The sequence below is a fragment of the Mustela lutreola genome, chromosome 3 (genome assembly GCF_030435805.1).
Source record: "Mustela lutreola isolate mMusLut2 chromosome 3, mMusLut2.pri, whole genome shotgun sequence".
NCBI lineage: Eukaryota > Metazoa > Chordata > Mammalia > Carnivora > Mustelidae > Mustela > Mustela lutreola.
This window is the reverse complement of record NC_081292.1, coordinates 195,060,908-195,081,509: the sequence shown is the minus strand read 5'-3', so window position 1 is coordinate 195,081,509 and position 20,602 is coordinate 195,060,908. Positions and strand designations below refer to the sequence as shown.

At 37.7% G+C, this 20,602-nt stretch overlaps 1 protein-coding gene across 3 annotated transcripts in view; it reads left to right on the top strand.

The window, feature by feature from the left end:
* Positions 1–20,602, top strand: part of PARD3B (par-3 family cell polarity regulator beta) — a 1,047,303-nt gene that overhangs the window by 234,306 nt on the left and 792,395 nt on the right. The window lies entirely within an intron of this gene.

The window sequence follows — 20,602 nt, the reverse complement described above, 5'->3', positions numbered from 1 at the left end:
CTTAACGAGTTCATATTGAATGTAGAGATTGGGCTATTTTTCCATAAGCCTCGCCATCATTATTGTTTATAATAATATTGTTTATATATAATTTATAAAATTTCACCAAATGAGCTGTTTACCCGGATAGCGACATTTCACAAGGCAAGAAGACCTAGCGTTAGCTACTTACCTTCTTATTAGAGTCAGAACTGAAGGAGTTAAGGTTTTTTTGTTCTGTGGATCAAGCGTTGTAACCACAGTAACCAATTTACTGTTATTTGCTCAGTCCTTGCAGAGATGGAAAGTCAGCGGTGGAAAAAGTCTAATTCATAGGCAAGCACAACTACTATTGATTCCAATGGGTTAAGAATCTGCGGCGTAATTAACTATTTGTGGCTTTAGGTCCTGTGGTTTGAATAGGAATACATTGCGTTTTGTTTTTCAGGTGGTTTGATTCCCGGCAGCTGCTCAAGTTTAATATAAAGGAGGTTTATATGGTTGATAGCTTGCATTTTCATAAGGGAACAGTTGACAAGAACTTTTTTGAGAAAGCAGAGACTGAGATAGGATTTAGTATAAATAATGGAAAAATCAAATGTAAATTATAGAAACTTGAATTTTTCCATAAAATTACAGTAATGCTAGGTTTTTTGAAAGTTGGGAATGGTAAATTTTGAGTATTCCCATTGAAATGTAACAAATGGAAAATTGTATTTTATAGGACTTCCCTTAAGCAGGAGTGTCATCGCTATCTCTGAAGGTTGTTGTGAAAAATAAATGGGTGCATGCCGGTTAGAGAAGGTTGAAGCACTTGGAAGAAACACATCTTCAGAGTTAGTGTGTTTAAAGCCAACTTGTGTTCCTTCTCAACTTTCTGCCTCATCTTGGATGCTTCACAGAAGAAGAGGATTACATTATTTTGACTTTACATACACTTTATATCAATGTTAAGATGACTTTTCCTGTGTTCTCTGGGAGAATTTGGTATGATTGATATGAATAGATTTGTCCTGAAAGTCTTGACTTTAACAAATTGGCAAAAGATGACTTTCTTTTTGACAAGGCTGTATGTGATATTTCCCTTTACTTCTGAAGTATAAAGTTGGCTTCACCTATGAGATCTATCTAGAAGACAAATACTTCCAGTAATTTCCACCATTGCCTCGGTGGAACTATAAGGCACCATGGCTCTCCTGGATCACTGCAATAACTTGCTCACCTCCCCCTGCTTCTCCTTTTACCCTGACCTCTTTCACTTTATGTCCCTCCATCCCTGCCAGAATGATCTTTTAAAATTATGAATCAGATTATGTCACACGCTGGTCAGAACCATTTACTGGTTTTTCATCTTTCCTAGAGTAAAATTCAAAGCGTTTATCGTAATGTGGATCCTGCCTGCTGCCCTGGCCTCATTTCTCACTTCCTTTCACTCCCTGACTGGACTTCAGCCACACTGGCTTTAGTGCCATAGTTTCAATTCGTAGTTTGCAAAATGAGAGCTTTTGTACCTTCTGTTTTCTAGGCTGGAAGGTCCTTCTTTCAGATATTTAATGGTTGCACGATCTCCCTCTGATTTCTGCTCAGTTGTTTAGTCCATTCGGGCTGCTGTAACAAACATACCGTAGCCTGGGTCGTTTATAAACAACAGACTTCTCAGAGTTTTGGAGGCTGGGGGATCCAAGATCAAGGTACTGGCAGATTCCTTGTCGGGTAAGAACGCGGTTTCTGGTTTGCTCTGTGGAAGGGACTAGGGAGCTCTGTGGAGTCTCTTTTTTAAGGGCCCGTATCTTATTCAGCTCTTAAAGGCCCCCCTCTCAGCACCAGCACACTTAGCTGTAGGTTTTGACATGGAGATTCTAGGGGGATGCAGACATTCAGTCTATATAGCAGGTGCCAAGTCTTGAGAGAAAGCTTCCCTCACTACCATGTGTCAGGGAGCACCTCTGCCCCTTTTCATCATCCTCATTTTTCTTCATTGCACTTCCTCCTCTCTGACATCGTATTATGGATTTGCTTTCCTCCCAGCTTCTGGTTCCAAGCTCTCCGAGATGGGGAGCTTTAATTTTGCCATGCTCTGAATCATCAGTACCTATTTGTGGCACATACTATTTGATATAGTTGTTCAAAAAAAGAATATTCCAAAGAACTAGGCCTGAGTAGGTGTAGAAATTACATTTTCAAAAATATAATCAAGGGGAGATTGGGGATGTAGGTTAGGCTCAGCAAATGCTGGTTATTTTAAAGCCCTTTAGATCCTTGACTGACAAAAACGCCTGTCCCTAGTGTTTTCTTTCCACTCGTGTTTGAATCTTGTTCATCCTGTTTTTGATGATCTCTTGGAATCACCCTTCAAAAAAAAGGCTTTTTGATTTATAGCCTGGAAAACAGTAATAACACCTTTGCATAAGCCCCACTATGAAAATATCTCCATTTTGTCATGTTGTGTATTTCTAAAACCCACTGATACTCAGAATTGTCCAATATATCTTTCATCTTCTTGTGACTACTTCAGTCAGTTATTACACTTGGGAGGAGGTGGAAAAAAGTACCAAATCCTTCCTATGAGAAATCATGGTATTTCTCTACACTTACAGATATTAGTAATGCTTTCCATGTATAATATTTGAAGAGGAAAAGTTTTAGTGATTGCTCTCTAAAGATCTAAAAAAATGCCCATGTATATCCTTAGAATGAATAATTTCTTATTGTCAACAGAAATGTCTATTACCTGGACTTCTGGATTATAATGACCTCGAGGTTCTCAAATCTGCTTAATTATATTTCACAAAGATGATATTGTTGCACAACTTAAAAATCCAGTGGTTAAAGTGATTCAGTTGGAAAATACCAATAAGAAAATCCTTACAAATGAGCTATTAGAAAATAAAATATACTATATAAAAAACCTTCTTGGCTCTCTAAAGTTTAAGCACTAACCATGGGTAGTTTTGAGACATTTTCTTCTTTTTCAATGAAGTTTGTTATGTTAAATATAACTAATAATGAGAGTAACAATTGAATGCTCATATGGCAGAAACTGTCCTAGAATTTGACATAATATTACCCGGCTTGATACCCAAAACATTTTAATTAATTAATTAATTTATTTATTTATTTTTTAAAGACTTTATTTATTTATCAGAGAGAGAGAGGGGGAGAGAGCGAGCACAGGCAGACAGAATGGCAGGCAGAGGCAGAGGGAGAAGCAGGCTCCCTGCTGAGCAAGGAGCCTGATGTGGGACTCGATCCCAGGACGCTGGGATCATGACCTGAGCCGAAGGCAGCTGCTTAACCAACTGAGCCACCCAGGCGTCCCAACATTTTAAAAGTGCATCATTATTGTCCTCATTTTGAGTTGTGGTAAGGAAGACTTTTAATTAACTTGTCCTTGGTTATATACCTGGAGACGGGGAATCAGGATTTGAATCCAGGAAGTCCTAACTGTCAGACTCAGGGTCTCAACCCGAAGGAGACCATGATGTGACTGAGGTTCATGATGAGGATCATTTTCTCCATGTTGTTAGATTGATGCCCTCAGAGTGTATAAGCCTCTTTGTTCACCACCCCATTCTCAGCCCCAGTGGTTCTGCTGACTCAGCCGTCTCTGCCAGAGATTTTGGAGGGTTTCAGTTTCTGGCAGGTATCCTCAATGAGGAGACTTGGCTTCCCACTATAAGAGGAGAGAAATAAACAACGTGATTAAATCAGTAAGACTAATTGTGCTATTTAAAATCTTTTTGGGGGCGCTTGGGTGGCTCAGTTGGTTAAGTGTCTGACTCTTGATCTCAGCTCAGGTCTTAATCTCCAGGGTCCTGAGTTCAAGCAACACATTGGGCTTGGAGTTTACTTAAAAAAAAAAAAAAAGAAGAAGAAGAAGAAGAAAAGAAAATCTTTTTCATTTTCACACACACCTCCACTTTTCTTGGGGGAGACTTTGTGCTAGCATATTTGCCTTGGGCCTGAATGCAAGAGTTGGGAGCAGGACCGTATATAACTCTTACAATAGAAATGTATTTTTCTTTCACTCATTTGGTCAGCAGAAAATCTGGAATTTCTGTGGTTTTGCTAGCTAGAAAAAGCTGCCAATAACCAAATATGTGGGCTGATGATCTTCTAACTCAATATTTTGTTATTATTTGTGCTTATTTGTAAGAATATTATTGAATGACATGATCTCTTGAGAAATTTGCTGAAATGCTGAAATAATACTATTTAGATAGTGATTACAGTTGTTATGTTTTCTAGCTTTGGGTCTAATATGAGTGAGTAAAATGGGAGTGGAAAGCCTTGAGAGTTTGCAAGAATTATTTGATGGGATGATAAGCATTAATTGAATAAGATCTTTAATTCGAATGTGATTTATTAAAAATAGATTCTGGATGAACCTGTTAGCCTCAGAGGTGAGGTAATAGAATAGTTTCCTCTTTAGATTACCTCTCTGAGCACAGAATAGATTACAAGTGATAGAATATCTTTATCAATTTGTGGTAGCCTAGCTTCTAGTAGTAATATTTTATTATGTTAGTTAGGTCTTAAGTAGGCAAATGGCCATTTCTCAAAAGCAGAACTGCATGCAATATTTATGACTTCCTTTTCCAAGTATATTCTTTCTTTGCCCCTAGACAGAACATAATTGTGAAACTTTGCCTTTCCTGTAATAAAACTTGGCCATTATTCTATAGCTGAAGTTAGGGAAGTGGGGAGTTTGCTAACCAATGCCTTGTTCCTGAGTATCCAGACCACAGAGCCATCATGGTAGGAACTAAGTCAAACCAAAGGCACTAGAGAATTTGAGAAATCTGTGGCTTGTGGTCAAGGAAAGTGGTGCCTCTTCTCTTTCCTTCCTCTCAGAAAGGAAATTCCAAGCCCGGGAAGGAGGACTGGTCCAGAGATTGTGAGGTGCCTAGGACATGGTCCACAGATTTTTGAGAGGAAATGTACCATGAGAGTTTGGTAAAGTAGGAGTTGGTGTGTGATATGGAAAAGGAAAGTGAATAGATGATAATGCCCCCATGAGAATAAGGAAGCCAAATGTTTACTTCTGAGCATTGCATGATGTACACTTGGCACCCACTTTGCCATGTGGAGATGATAAATAAACCCATTCCTGGTATGGAGAAAGCTGACTTTGAAATTAATGAAGAGTAAGAAGAATCAAAGTCCGGGAAGAGAATCGTAAACAACTTTACCCATTAGTGATCAGATAACTCTGATGGTTAGAAAGCATTTAAAATGGGAAGAGACAAATAATCTTTTCTTCTTTGGAGCTGGAACTCAACTGAACGTTTAGAAGCATTGTACCATTCGGTTAGCACCCAGGCCCCCTGATCTCAAGCCAGTATTCTTTATAGCCCATGACTTTGATGTGTGTATGTAGGGAGGGTGTGCAGACAGGAGAGTAATAGAAGAGAACATGAGGGTTTATATGAATTTAAACAAAGGTGGCCAAAACTATGTCATATTCTATACACTTAATTTGTCATCCTATATATATTCGCTTTTTGTGATTTTATTAAAATCGGAGTTACAAAATATTTTCTGCTGAGTTGGGGTTATTGTGTGCTGATTTATCCTATTGATAAATGGGAAATTGAGAACCCTTGAACATTCTGAGTCAGTGAAATGACATTGTCACCTCTGTATTTTAGAAAAAAATACCACTGGCTGAAAAAGGTGGAGGCTGTGTTGAAACTGAAGTTCTTTGAGATGTAGAACATTTTGGACAAGCGCTAATAAGAGCCTGAAAATGGAGAGGGGTAGTAAGCGTGAGACATAATTTTGTGTGTATTTTGCCAGATGGTTGAACTTGGATGACAGTAGTGAAGTGCAGTGTTGAACAAGTCTGAAACATGTGGTGCGGTGGAGTAAGTAGAGACTCTACAAAGCTGGACCTAGCCATCATGTCCTCTCCTCTGTCATCACCCTTGAGCAGCTTGTGGCCAGGTCCTTTTGATCATAGTTCTAAGATATGTAGTGAATCCTTCTGACTGGCTTCACTTGTATCACTCTAGAGCAGCCGCCATCTCCTGCCTGGACTGGTGCAGTATCTTCTCTGTTAACGTCACAAGATCTGCTGCTTCCTCCTTTCCATCTACGTGATGGTGATCCTTCTAAAATGCACTTGTGATCCGTTACTCTCTTCTTAACATTCTTCCATGATTTCCTATTGCTCTTAAGACCAAAATTTTTTAACATGGCCCACAAAGATTTGTGTTTTGGTCCTTGCCTACCCTGTCAGCCTCATCTCCAGCCCTTTTGCTTTGTGTTCATGTGGCCCCGGACATTCTGTTCATCTGTTTCAAAGTGTCATGCTCTCTGCAGACTTCTTTCACACATGCGTTTTTCCTACTCGAAATGACTTGAGCTTGTACTTTTCACGGGGTCAGCTCCTTTCCTTTTGGTATTTATTTCTTTTTATCATGGATGCCTTCCTTGATACCTACTTGGCTAGACTTTCTACTTCCTTCTATACTTTCCCTTCCTCATACAATTATTTGTTTAGAGAATTAGGCTCCACAAAAGCAGGAATTAGTTCAAATATATTTTTTAAATTGCTTAATCTCGGTCATCTGGGTGGCTCATTTCGTTAAGCAACTGGCTTTAGCTCAGGTCACAATCCCGGAGTAGCGGGATCGAGTCCTGCATGGGGATCCCATCTCCACAGGGAGTCTGCTTCTCTGACCTTCTCGCCTCTCATGCTCTCTCTCACTGTCTCTATCTCTCAAATAAATAAATAAAATATTTAAAAATAAATAAATAAATTGCTTAATCCCCAAGGCAGCGCCTGGTACGTAACAGCTGTTTAATGTATATATTCTAGGTAAATGAATAATAGCTTTATCAAAACTGATGTAAATTGGTCATGAAGTCATTAGTCGTATTTAGTAAACTGTCTAGTAACTAGCCATTTCTTATATCTCCCAGACAGAGGATATAATGGGAGGTCATGTTTTGGTGGACCGTTTCTTTGAATGCCAGAATAATGGAATTCCAAATATGGAATGTTCTGAGGATCTGGTAAGAGAATACAGATCAGAAATTTAGAGATCTGAAGACTTAAAAAGTTTGAGGATTTGCCCTTTCTGATTTCCTACCAACCACTGAATGGATTACCCAGGTCCTATCATCATAGAAATACCCTGTTAAGTACTCCCAAGGTCTCCTGGCTACATAAGTAATGGAGTAGGTGGTATTTGAGGCGTGATCGCATGCAGAACCCTGGGCTCAGCCACTTACCCACTGAAATCAGACCTCACAGACTGTGTAAAAATGCTTTGTAAACTGTAAAACCCTAAGTAAGGTCTAGCATGCAGATGACTTATCTAGCTTGCTCTTTGAAGTCAGTATAAACTGCATTTCATTGAATAGTAGAGAGGAGAATGGTGAATTTTGCATAAAAGGCAACATTGAATGAATCGAGTTGAGCTATTTTGCAAAGACTTTGTTGTGATTGTATGGCTGTATTTGGCAAGCAGAGAATCCCTAATTTCTTCTGCTGTGAGACTCCCAAGGAGACATTTATATTAGCAATACTGAATTTGCAAACCTGCATTTTAAAATTTAGCTCTATTTGTATTCTGTGTCTCTCTGGGAGGTGTTCAGTACATTATGAATTTCTGTGCTTTTACCTCCTGCTAAGGATTTGAGTTCTTAGCCTAATTAATCATTAAGTGTTGTCAGTCTATCATGATGTGGTTAATTATCAGAGAGAGTGTATGTGTTTCAGACAGTCATGACCCTTTCCTGGGTAACTATAGAAACCTTAGCAGTACTTGTTATTATCTAAAATTATAGAATTTAGTTTTTAAGCCATTTTAGCCTTAGATAGTTATGGACAAATAATTGGTTATCATCTAGAAAAAAAGGAAAATCTGAATGAAACTAAGATTTTAAAATGGATAAGTATTAAAGATGTTTTCTATATAATTATAAATAGCAGAAATGTGTTCTCTAGAATACTTTTGACTATGATTTTTTTTTAACCAGTTCTGTATATTTTTTACAGACCTTTCTCACAAACTGTCTTTTCCTCCCCCCACGCCAAGAATTTTGAGAACCATCCTATTAGAAATCTGTGGTACTTGCTGACTTCCATTTGGTACAGTGATTTTGCCATGCATCGAAGTTGCATATCTGGGTGAAAAACAGTTGAATGTGGGGGCTTAGATTTGGCTGTGTCTATAAATGTTAGTGACCTTGCAAAATGTCATTGGTCAATTCTTATGAAATAACTTTTTCTTTCCTATTATGAGGAATTCCATTTGATTCCAAAAGTAAAACAAAAGATGAATGTTATTACACTTTTTAATATGAAACTCCAGAAGGATTACAGTCTGAATGGGGGGGTGGACATTAATACAGAAAATGGAATCTGCCGCATTTGTAGTGTCCCTCATATATTACATCATTCAGAGATGTAATATAACATCCCCTTTACAGGAGGTGGTGCTTAAGGTGTGTCCTTCTCTCTCACTGGTAGAGTAGATTTTAGTGATGGGTAACTATAGCGATTTGTTTTTAAGTGATAACATGTCAACAGTTTATTTATGGGTCATGAGCTACATAATTCTCTTATTCTTATGCATGTTTAAAGACTGGCCAGTACATTCTTATTGAAAGTCATCCACCTTTTAGCTTGATTTACATTTTGGGGACTTTATTAGAGAACAATTATGAATTCTATGTACAACTGAGCTAATATAAGCAAAATATCACAGTATTGATAAAAACTTGGGGCCCAATTTAATTCTATTAAAAATTGTTAGTAAAAGTCTACATGTAAATAAACATTTGTACTTGAAACTTGGATCATTTTGTCTACTCGTTTATACTACGCAAACTTGATTCTTAACTTTAGTGTATCTACACAGTTGTTTCTGTCATAGAATAAAGCTATCTCTATTTATCTATTTTTAAAGATTTTATGTATTTATTTGACACAGAGAGAGAGAGAGATCCCAAATAGGGAGAGAGGCAGGCAGAGAGAGAGAGGGAAGCAGGCTTCCTACTGAGCAGAGAGCCCAGTGCGGTGCTCAGTCCCAGGACCCTGACATCATGACCTGAGGTGAAGGCAGAAGCTTATCCCACTGAGCCACCCAGGCGCCCCAGAATAAAACTAGCTTTATACTGATCATTTACTTTGTAGATCCAAATGGAAATTAAAGACTTTGGCAATGAGAATTTAGCTGCTGACTTAGTCAATGTATAACGATGGTGGCAATTGCTTTCCCCCATTGAGTCTGTAGTAAAAAATTAAATACAATTTATTTTTGTCAGAAATGGTGTCATACAGATATTCATGATTTATTGGTTTGAGAACAAGATGCTTTTTTAAAGGTTTCTAATCTCATGGTGAGTTCAATAGGTCTGTGTTTTATATATGTACCTAACCTAAACCTAGTATTTGTTCTTTTTTGATTAATAGATATTTTAGTGTGATTCAAAGTGCTTCATAGGCCGTTCTTGTTGTTCTCATTGTGGTATTATGAATCATGCCATTTCAAATTCCTTACCACTTGCTAATAGCTTTTTCAGCTTTATTAGACTCTGCTCTTAATATTTATCCATTTTCTTATTCTAGAAGTTCCCAGGCTAATAATGCTGGCATAAAAGTTTGCCCGACGAGGAACAAGGAAAATTAAATCTCTTATTTAAAACAACTCAAGACACAAATTTTGTGAGCTGAGAGCGTGTTAGACTGTGGTATGGAGAGTGTAATGTCACTGGTTTCGTTATGCCAGAATGTTGATCAGCCTAATTATCTAAGAATCTTCTGGTTCTCTGGCATGCTACAGCTGTGACTTTCCCTTTGTTTGAGGTAGCTATCTTCCACACTGCATATGCATGAGAGAATATTTTTTCATATTAGTAAATCACTGATGAGTTTCATTCCTTGTTAAAATGATACTGTTTGCTAAATATATATTAAGATATTCCTGGTTGTTTATCTGCTTGAATAAAGCCACACCAGTCCTCCATTTGTAAAACATTTTAAATCAGCAGTATGAAAAAGAGATTCGGTGCAACCAAAGCTATTTCGAATAATTCTGAAGAATTCTTTGTTTTTCTGGCATATCTTTCCAACTAGGCAATGCATTATTTATTCCTTTTTACAATTTTCTTTTCCCCCAGGGTTAAGTATGTCTATTTCTGATACAGAATTTTAATTTATTTTTGTACTATTGGTTACTAATGATAATTGGCCCCACATTAAGAGCGGTTGGCTCCGATTACGTTTGACAGGAGTAAGGATGGTATTCCAAATTTGTGATATGTTTTCACTTTCATAAGAATGCTGGTTTCTTGAAAATTTCCATTCCACTTACCTGCTATGGCATTTCCCTTGAAAGTGGATTCAATGAGAAGATGTCTCAGCCACAAACTTTACTTTTTGTGAGGTAGTTAAAGAACTGTAGGTGATTTAGCAATCTGATTTGTCTCACAATGGCTTCTTATCTGACTGAGCTCCTCAAGGGAGACAGTAAAGTCTAGAACATACTTGTGACATGGATTGATCAAAACCAACTTGAGTGGAGAAAAGCTGGTATAATTGTAATCAATGTAGATCAGTCAGGGTTGGTCTCTGGTGCGCCCTCTCTTCCTGGCTCGTAGAGGGCCACCTTTTCCCTGTGTCCTCCCTCCGTGTCTTCTCTCTGCACAAATGGAGAGGAAGATCTCTTCTGTCTCCCCACTCTCCTTGTAAGGATGCCAGCCCTTTAGGATGAGGGCCCACCATTATGCTCCCAGTTAATCTTAATTATACTCCTATAGGCCCTGTCTCCAATAGAGTCAATGTTGGAGGTTAGGGTTTCCACATGAGTGTTGGTGAGCCGGGACACCGTTCAGTCTATAACATAGAGCTACTACATAAGGGACGTTGGTTATGCGTCAGAAGCTCACATACAGATGACTCATTTTACACATGATGGAACCCAGATCCTGCAAGATTATCTCATTCAAGGTCTTTGATAACAAGGGGCAGAGTTGGGAGTCAAGTACCTTGCAGTCTGGCTTTCGAGACTGTGTCCTGCTCTGTTGTTGTCTTTAAAAGAGTGTGGCATATTTGTAGCTTTTCCTCATCACATTTACTTTGGGTCTAGTTTTTTGTTTTTGTTTTTGTTTTTGTTTTTTTGGCTTTATTTTAATTTCAGTGTAGTTAACATAGAGGTTTTTTTTTGTTTGTATGTTTTTTGTTTTTTGTTTTTTTTTTTTTTACTTTAGGTCTAATATTAGTGAGATTTTTTTTTGTTGTTCAGAATATAAAATTGGTTTTTATTTATTTATTTATTATTATTTGGCAATTCACTTTTTACCTATTATAACAGCTAAGAAGGCAGACTCTATAGCCAGAATTTATGGGTTCAAATTTGTCTTTTTCTGGAAAACAAGGAATAGGAATCATATACCTAGTTGGAATGTTGTGATGATTCAACAAGAAAATGCTTTTATTAAAGGCTTGGATGCGAGCCTGGTGCACAGTACATACTCAGTAAGTATGAGTGAGTATTAAAGGTAGAGCAATACATAAAGGAGGATCTCAGGCAAAAGAGTTATTTTCCCTACCTGTCTTTGGGAAGACTTACCTCTATGGGAAGTGCTGTGTGATAAATCTTACATGCCTGCTAACTAGGGGCAGCCCAGACTTCTTCGCAGAATTTATATGCTCTGGCAAACTTGGCCACGTAGGCAAGTCTTTACAGAGTGAAAATTGTTTTCAATTTTTTTCTTCCTCTAAATGACTTTGAAGATGTCGGATTGGTTTTTGGTTTTTACTTCTTGCTTTTTCCCTGTAGCTTATCAAATTTCTGTTAAGCCAGATGATTTTTTTTTTTTAAAGTTGCACACTTAAAGGGCTGTGTTTTTCTGGTGTAAGGATGGCAGCCCACATCTGAAATCGTGATGCTGTCCCCTTGTACCCACCTGTGACATGGCTGCCCGTCTGGGGTGCTCCTTCTGCGCCCGAGGACTGCTTACGTGTCCTTTCACTACCATGACTTCTACTGCTGCATGACTAGAACCCTCGCCTCCTCAACTTTTTCCTTTTCCCCTTTCTATTTCAACCTTAACCCGATTCTGTTCCTTTCTGTAGGCAGAGCCCAAAGCAATAGGATGGAGAATGGGAAGGGGAAACAGAAATTTGAGAGGGGAAGGGAATGCTGTGCCAATCGCTCGCGGCCCTCTGCCTCTGTTTTCCTAGATTCGTTGGGAGCAAGAAAGCATAAAATACTTCCTTGACATTCTTTGATTCCCCCAGCAGAGATGTAATTCTGGAAGCTGTTATTATTTTCTGTGCCAGCATCCAGGTGTAGTTCTGGGTTAGCAGCCCAGTGGGGAGAAGTGATGTGCAAATGTTCATGCCAGTCTATTAAATGCCAGATTTGGAGGAGCTAATTCTGCTGGGGGGTATTGGAAATTATCAGTGAGAAGAGAGATCATTTGTGCTGGGTCCTGAAGGTTGATTGCCAAGGTCGGTGGTTGCAAAGTACACCTGAACTTGTCCTTAGTTGTCTTACCTGGTAAATAGCCATTGGTGGGTTAATCATGGAACCAAACTACTAAGGATAACACTGCTTCTGAGGGAAATTGTTTCTGTTTCAAGCAACTGATTTACAGATGTAACTTTGGTATATCTGCTGTTTATAAGTTGATTTAATATAATTGTTTGTATAACTACTCCTATATTACCCATAGGATATTGGCAAAGATGAGATTTCTGGTCAAGTTCACACTGAGATTTATCAGCAGTTATAGTGGAATTATAATCCCCATTGGGATTCTTGTTCAGTGTCCGTTTTGACCAGTAACTTGTATTTGCAGGACTTAGGTGAGGCCCTTAAGTCTGTGGTCAAGACAGAGATCCAAACTGTGAAACCCACGTAAACATCAACCCTACGTTGCTATAACAAATCAAGAAGTTAAATACAGTAGCCATAGACCTCTAAGAGTTAATAGTAATAGGTGGAGCATGAGAGTAAACCACAAGTAGATATGGAGAAAGAGTAAGTACCCAAACTCTGAAAATATAGTTGTATTTACCTACTATTCACACTATAAGAAATTTTATTTCTAGGGGCACCTGGGTGGCTCCGTTGGTTAAGTGTCTGCCTTCAGCTCAGGTCATGATTCCAGGGTCCCTGAATAACAGGCAGTCTGCTTCTCCTTCTGCCCACCCGTCGCCCCCACCCCAGTCACGCTCTCTAGCTCTCTCTCTCTCAAATAAATAAATAAAATCTTAAAAAGGAAAAAAAAAAAAAGAAATATATTTCTACAAACGTAATCAGATTTTACTACTAAATTTCCACTAATCTGTGACGGTTCCTTTATATTGTAATACTTTGCTCACCATTAGACCTTTGCTCTATCCTTCTCCCTAGAAATTGTGGAAATGCTTCCGCATGTGATCCGGCTCCTCTTTATCCCTGCAACATTCCTTTTCTCCAGGTTCTCCCATGAAGTCTAGATTTCCGTTGTGCTGAAGGAGGTGCTGTAGTTCTTTGGATGAACCAGGCTCTCTTACCTTGGCTCTTTGGCACCTCCCATTCTCCCCATGTCCAGTTTGGCAGCTCTTTCCCTTTTGGGACTCAGCTTAGAGAAGTCAGATGTCCTTGGCCATCCTTTTTTGACATGCCACTTCAAGGTTGGATAGATGCTTCTGCCATGCCCTACCAAACCAACAAAAACACTCGGTGTGCCCTTCTACTAATCCTTATCACAATTACATATTTTGGTTCCCTTATCTAGACTTTTAGCCTATGTTCTATTCTTTCATCCCAAGACTTTAGTCCAGTACCTGACATGTAGTACTCAATAAATGGGTATATGTTGAATAAATTAGTAGGTTTTAATTTTTACCTCTTCTGTCTCCAGACCGCTTTAATTAACTGTTAGTCTTCACGGGAGACCATTTATGCATCAAATTGTTGCTTTCATTTTGGACCTCACATAAATAATATGGGGAGCAGACCATTCAAGTAACAGTAGAAACTGGTGTATGGTGATAGACAAAGCCTGGTTCTGTGGGCTCTTTCAGGAAACTCAGAGTGTGTTTCTACATAGATTTAATTTACCAATCCTTGAATTCTGTTGGATTCTGTAAAAAGAGTCCCAAACAAAGAATGGCTTTCTTGTGCTTAAGGTGCCTCCTGTTTGCCTCCTCTTTGCTTTTTTTCTTTTGTTCCTTTATCTGAATTACTGGAGCCCAGAGCTCCGGTGACCTGCTTGCACTTCACACTCCAGGCAGTGGCCTGAATTTACTGCCATCTCCTTGGATGGCAATAAGCTAAACATTTGAAAAATTACCACATCTCAGGGAACCAAAGGAGGTCACTAGAACTTAGTCTGGCTAATAAGTTTTTGGCCTCTTTATTTTCCCTTGTCAGTGTTGTTCTGGGCTCCTTAGGAATTTATGAAGAGTATTTTTTTTTTTGACTTAAAAAATCATCTATATTGATTTTCTTTAAGGAGCAAATAACAAAACATTATATCTGGAACGAGTTATTCTAGAGATGGCACATGACAGTCCCACCAATGTAATGAAAAGCTATATTCATCATCATACTGGTACTCCGAGCAACAAATACTGTGAAAATTGCAAGCATTTTGCTTCCATTCTCAATGTAATAAAGACAAAAAATATCAATAAGACTAAAAACCATTTTCCAGCCATGTATTCTGTAATGATTGTGACTCAGAGAGCTGCTTAGTTCTCTGTGCACATAGGATGATATTGTTTTGTTGTTTTAGAATCTAGGTCAACTGAACAAACTTAAGTTCCTTGTTTGTTGGTATCCCTTTTGCATCATTTCTTTGAAGTTGAAAGGGGAAATTTGTTTTCATGGCAGCCTAAGAGTTGCTCAGCAGATTTTTTGGAATCCCTACTGTGAGCTGTTTAGGAATACTGCTGTTCCTCATCTTCAGGTTAAGGGATCCCTTTACCTGGGCCATGTTTTATTGGCTGTCTTGGGGCTGCTCTGGCATTCACCCATGAAAGCACCTGATACTATATTTCCATTTTTTCCCCACCTGCTCCTTTCTGAGAGACTTCCTAACCTTTGTCAATCTCTAGTGTGTTAGGGAGTATGTTCCCTAAGTGTACTTACAGGTGTTGAAGAAGGAACATGAGGAAGTATAGCTTCAGTCCTATTGTGAAATTATATTTGTGCTATATATAGTCTCAGCACCATTGCCATTGGAGGTGGCAATTCTGGAAGGCCTCCCATAACTCAGTATGGAGTTTATATAGTTAAACTTGACTTCCTTCCAGTAAATAGGATTTCTGAAGAGTGGATATAATATTAGCAAGAGTAGACCTTGTTTTCCCTTGACAGCTATGAGGGAGTTTGCTGTTTTCTCATTTTAGTATAGCCCTTTCAAGCTCAGGTATCAGAACACTGGGCCTTCAGTATATTCTTAATTAGAAGAAATTCTATCCCACTTTTCAAGGAGAAAACATATTTTTAAAATTATTAATTGCTTTCAAACAAAAAACTTTGGAGAGGACTCTCAATACCAACTTTATGGTCATGGTTAAGTAGAAGGACAATGATATCTGTTCTCCTTCTTCCCCTGTTGGCCATGGGTAGATGTCCCTCCCTCAAGTTCCTCACGTTATTTGTCTTGACAGAGTATAGTGATTGACCTAGATTTGTCCCTTGATCCTACTAGACTGAGCTCTTTGTGGCATCGTGACTATCATCTCTGTACTTCCATACAGTGTCTGGTCTATAGTAAATGTTTAGTACATGTCTTATGAACCCCTTTGCTTTATAATGCTTCCTGAATGACTTGTATATCAAGTCACATAGCAATTTTCTTTCCTAATAGATATGCTTAGGAGAATGTCAAGTATCCCACTGAATATCTGCTTGGATTTTACTAGGTGGACTGGGACAGTAGAATGCACATAAATTAATGGGGCCAATTATTTAGGAAGGTAAACACCCTAATCAGATATACTGATATTGGCCCAAAGACATTAGCCACCACTCTCTAGCCTGGTGTTCTACTTGAGCAAAACCTATGGGCCATATACAACAAAGGAGGCAAGTGTAGACAATGTGGAAGAGATAGCGTCTAGCATAAATGGGGCAGAAAAACTGGACAGCTACATGCAAAAGAAGAAAACTGGACCATTTTCTTGCATCAGACACAAAAATAAGCTCAAAATGAGCCAAGACTTAATATGAGAGCTGAAACCATAAAATGCCTAAAAGAAAACATAAGCAGCAATTTCTTTGACATCAAATGTCTCTGAGGGCAAGAGAAACAAAATAAATAAATATGCTTATGGGACTAAGCAAAAGTTTCTGCATAGCAAAGGAAACTACCAATTAAAAGGCAACCTTCGGAATAGGAGAAGATATTTGCAAATGATATCTCTAATAGAGGTTAATATTCAAAATGTTGAAAGAACTTACACAACTCAACACAGAACCCCCAAATAATCAATTAAAAATGGGCAAAGACATGAACAGGCATTTCTCCAATGGCCAACAGAGACATGAAAAGATGCCCAACATCACTTGTCAGGGAAATGCAAATCAAAACCACAATGAGATACCACCTCTCTGCCAGAATGGCTAAAATAAAAATGAAATAAGTATTGATGAAGATATGGAGAAAAGAAACTCTATTGCATTATTGGTGGGAATGCAGATTGGTGCAGCCACCGTGGAAGACTGTACAGAGGTTTCTCAAAAAATTGAAAATAAAATTATCTGATCCAGTAGTTCTCCTGAGTATTAACCCAAAGAAAACAGAAACATAAATTCAAAAAGATATATAAATATGCACCCCTATGTTTATTGCAGCACTGTTTACAATAACCAAAATTTGGAAACAGCCCAAGACCCCACTGATAGATGAATAAAGATGTGGCGTGTACACACACACACACACACACACACACAGGAATATTACTCAGCCTTAAAAATGATGAGATCTCGTCATTTGCAACACCATGGATGGAGCCTAAATAAAATATGTGAGATAAGATAAACACCATATAATTTCACTTATATGTGGAATCTAAAAAACAAATGAGAAACAGAAAGCAGGAACAGGCTCAAATACAGATGATAAACCGATGGTTGCTTAAGGAGAGGGGGTGAATAAGCAAAATGGGTGAAGGGGTATGAGAGCCACAGCCTTCCAGTTTGGAATGAATAAGCAATGGGAATAAAAGGTACAACATAGTGAATAGAGTCAGTGGTATTGTAACAGTATCATGACAGGTGATAACTACACTTGTGGTGAGCATAGCATAGTGTATTATCTAGTTGAATCGTTATGTTGTGCACCTGAAATTAACATAGCATTGTGTATCAACTGTACTTCAATTAAAAAATTCCATGGGATATAGTCCTCTGTAATAGCCTTACACCACTGCATAGGGACTATTGAATTTCATTACTGGTAGACAGAGGAATAGAAACTAGAAGGTATAAAAGTGCTGATAAGTTAGTCTCTGGGTGGTTTATCATATACACAATGGAATTCTTAATCTGACTCAAATTCTTTTGTAGATGTTACAAACCATCTAGGTACAGATGATCTTCCTCATATCAAATATTGTAGGCCAAATAAATTTAACAGCCTTTTGATGTTCCATCATTTTACTAGTAAATTTTCTTTTAGCCAGTAAAGCATGTGAACTCCCAGCAAGGAGCCCTTAGGTTCTAGCTCCATATCTTCCTCTAATTACTTGACCCAACACAAACCACCAACAGGCCCTGGGAACTGGCTTCCTCATCTAAAAATAGGTAGGAGAAGACAAGGTAAGTAAGTTATGATGCAGGTTCAAGTAATAGTAAGTAAAACAATTGTGGATATATTTTCTAAAAAGGAGATGATATATTTGAGAAGATTTTCGTATAGTATCATTCATAGAGTATCATACAACTATTGTATAATGTGATGATGTAGAACATTTCCTCTATTGCCCGGTCTCAAAACATCAACTTTGAACTTAGACATGTTTGTCATGCATTCATTTACATAGATGTCACTTGGCTCTTCTAAGCTGCTGCCATATTCTGTTGTTAAATGGGATATGTGTTTTAAGTAGATGAAATGATTTTTATATTGGGACCATTATTTGCAATAAATTTTAAAAATATTATATAACAATGATGGAGAACGCAGTATTGTAAAAATTGGAAGATACATGATATTTTAAATCCCTTAGAAGCAGTAAAAGGTTTATGAGTCACATGCATAAAACACCCATACAACTTAGGAAAGTGATATCATGAAGGTGTGATTTTAATTGTGTAATGAAGCAGGAGCTACCAGGAGAGCCATGAAATGGAATTCCCCAGTCACCGTTTTTTAGTGGAAATAAGACGTTTAAATTTGAGAAAAAATATCTTTCTAAAGCTAATCTGTTTATCATCAGAAATTTTAAGTCTGTTGATTGCCAGTAGTAGTTTTCATGCTCCATATCCAAGAATGCTGTGGTCTCCTGCAGTCCTTCACGTGAATCCTGAAACTTGGTGAAGGTTAATTTTTAGCTTAGTAATAATTTTGAAAAACAGTTCATGGAACAGTTTAGACTTTCTGAGTTACCTCTTTCACTAGCTCTCTATGTCAGGTTAGTTCTGCAGTTAACAGCTGGGGCAAGAGTGTCGCCTCTCCAAATGCATTCCTTGTACTCTTTTGGGCCCAGAGTTCTACCTTTTTTATTTCACCACAAAGGTCTTGGTGTCTCTTCAATTGAAATCTCTTCAGTTGGTTACAGTCTTTTTTTTTTTTTTTTTCTTTTTTAATCAACAACAAAGCTTTTGAGTCCTAAAATAAATCCAAGCATTAGGAATTGTATCATTTGCAATGAAGGTTCAGAGAAGAGATGAGGATGTGGTACATGACCAGAAGCCCTCTGGGCCCTGATGTTTATCTTCTGATACTAGTGACTGAAGGAACTTTCTACATGGAGCTGACATCACCTATTCCCAAAGCACCGTCTAAGAATCTGCCAATTTTGAGCCTCTATAGATGAAGCAACCTACAGATAACCAGTCAATAGAGGAGAAAATGAGGTTTTCCTAAAGTCATGGCCTCTGGGTTGTTGTTTTTATTTCTTTTTATTTAGTGTTTGTCACTGTCCTGAAGGGTCTAGAAAATGGAAAATATTGTTCTTAACTTTTATGACTTAAGTTTATAGTACAAAAGAAAATGCTCATTCAAAGAAAATAGAAAGTAAAATCCTCTTGATCTTAGAATTGGAACAAGTGCAAAGGCTTTTCATTAGTCATTTGATGGCTGCTGTGGAGTTGTGAGCCCTCGGTTGCTGCAACAGTCAAACTTCAAACTTGACCCTGATCAGAATAAAAATGATAGCAGTTCACTCTAGATTTAAATGGAGGCTTTGGTTTTTAGTAGTGTTTCTTTATAATACCATTTCTATTGTGTTGTTTCCCTTTGAGCGTGTCCTACCCACGTTATGTCATGCCCTCTTTGTACATCTAGGAGAGATGCCATTCATAATAATCTTAAAATTTGTCCATAACAATTTATAATAAAAATAAATCACTTAAATTTATCACAACAGTAAGAACATTGACTGTTAAGTGAATTTCTAAAATATTTCTCACTTTGTTTTTCTGGGAGAAGAGTTTTTGGGGAATCAGGATTTTAGGAGTGGAATTAATCTTGGAAGCCATTTTGGGTCATGAAGCTCACTTTGCAATTGAAGAAAGTGAGACTCAGTTTCAATAGCTCATGTGAGGATAGTGAGTTTATGGTAGTGGTAACTGTAGATCCCAGTTTTCTGATAATTTTTTTTTTTATTGCATTGCTATTTTTGAGATATCGGATTGCTTTACTCTTTTTAAGCCAAGAATTTTTACCAGTAATCAGATTTTGTAAGGGCCAAAGCCATTATATCAGTGACCTTGTCTATATACTTGTTATTAGTACATGCAGCTTAGTATAGAAAGTGGAAGTGCTGAATTTTCCCACTTTGGGGCCTATGGCTATTTATTAGCCCACATTACTTCTGCCCTTAAAATCTGAGAACTAGAAACTTTGTACTTGGATACTTTAAAAAGTTCCTTAATGTTTGCCTTACAATGCCTGAAACTTATTTTGATCATATTTACTAAAATGTGTATGGGGATATGGTTTCAGAGAGAATACTAGACTGTATCTTTTACATCTAACAAAAAGTTCTTTGGAGCTAATGCCCTTGGGGTACCTGATAATGAAAGTCAGAAGGGTGTTAAAAATCTAATTTAGAAAGACTTCACCAATTTTGTAAATAGAAAAATTCTGACTAGTGAATCTGGTAGCAAATACACATTTATTAGACTTTTGATTGGTTATGGATATGTGCTGAACTTTATGGGTAAAAGCACAAATATCAGAACATATTGTATTTCTTCTTATATTTTTTCTTAAGGTACTTAAAATATTATCCTTTTGAACCTGCTTCACTGTTTTTGCTTGATAAAGAATATAGCAATAATAGCTTTAAACTGGAAATCTTAAAACAAATCATTGGGACCAGCACTTTTGTATTTTTTATCAAGTTTTATATTGACCAAAGAACAAGAATATGTACCCTTTGTTTTCACAGTACTGTATTATAAAGAAAACCAGACAAAGCCCTGAGTTTCCTTTTGAA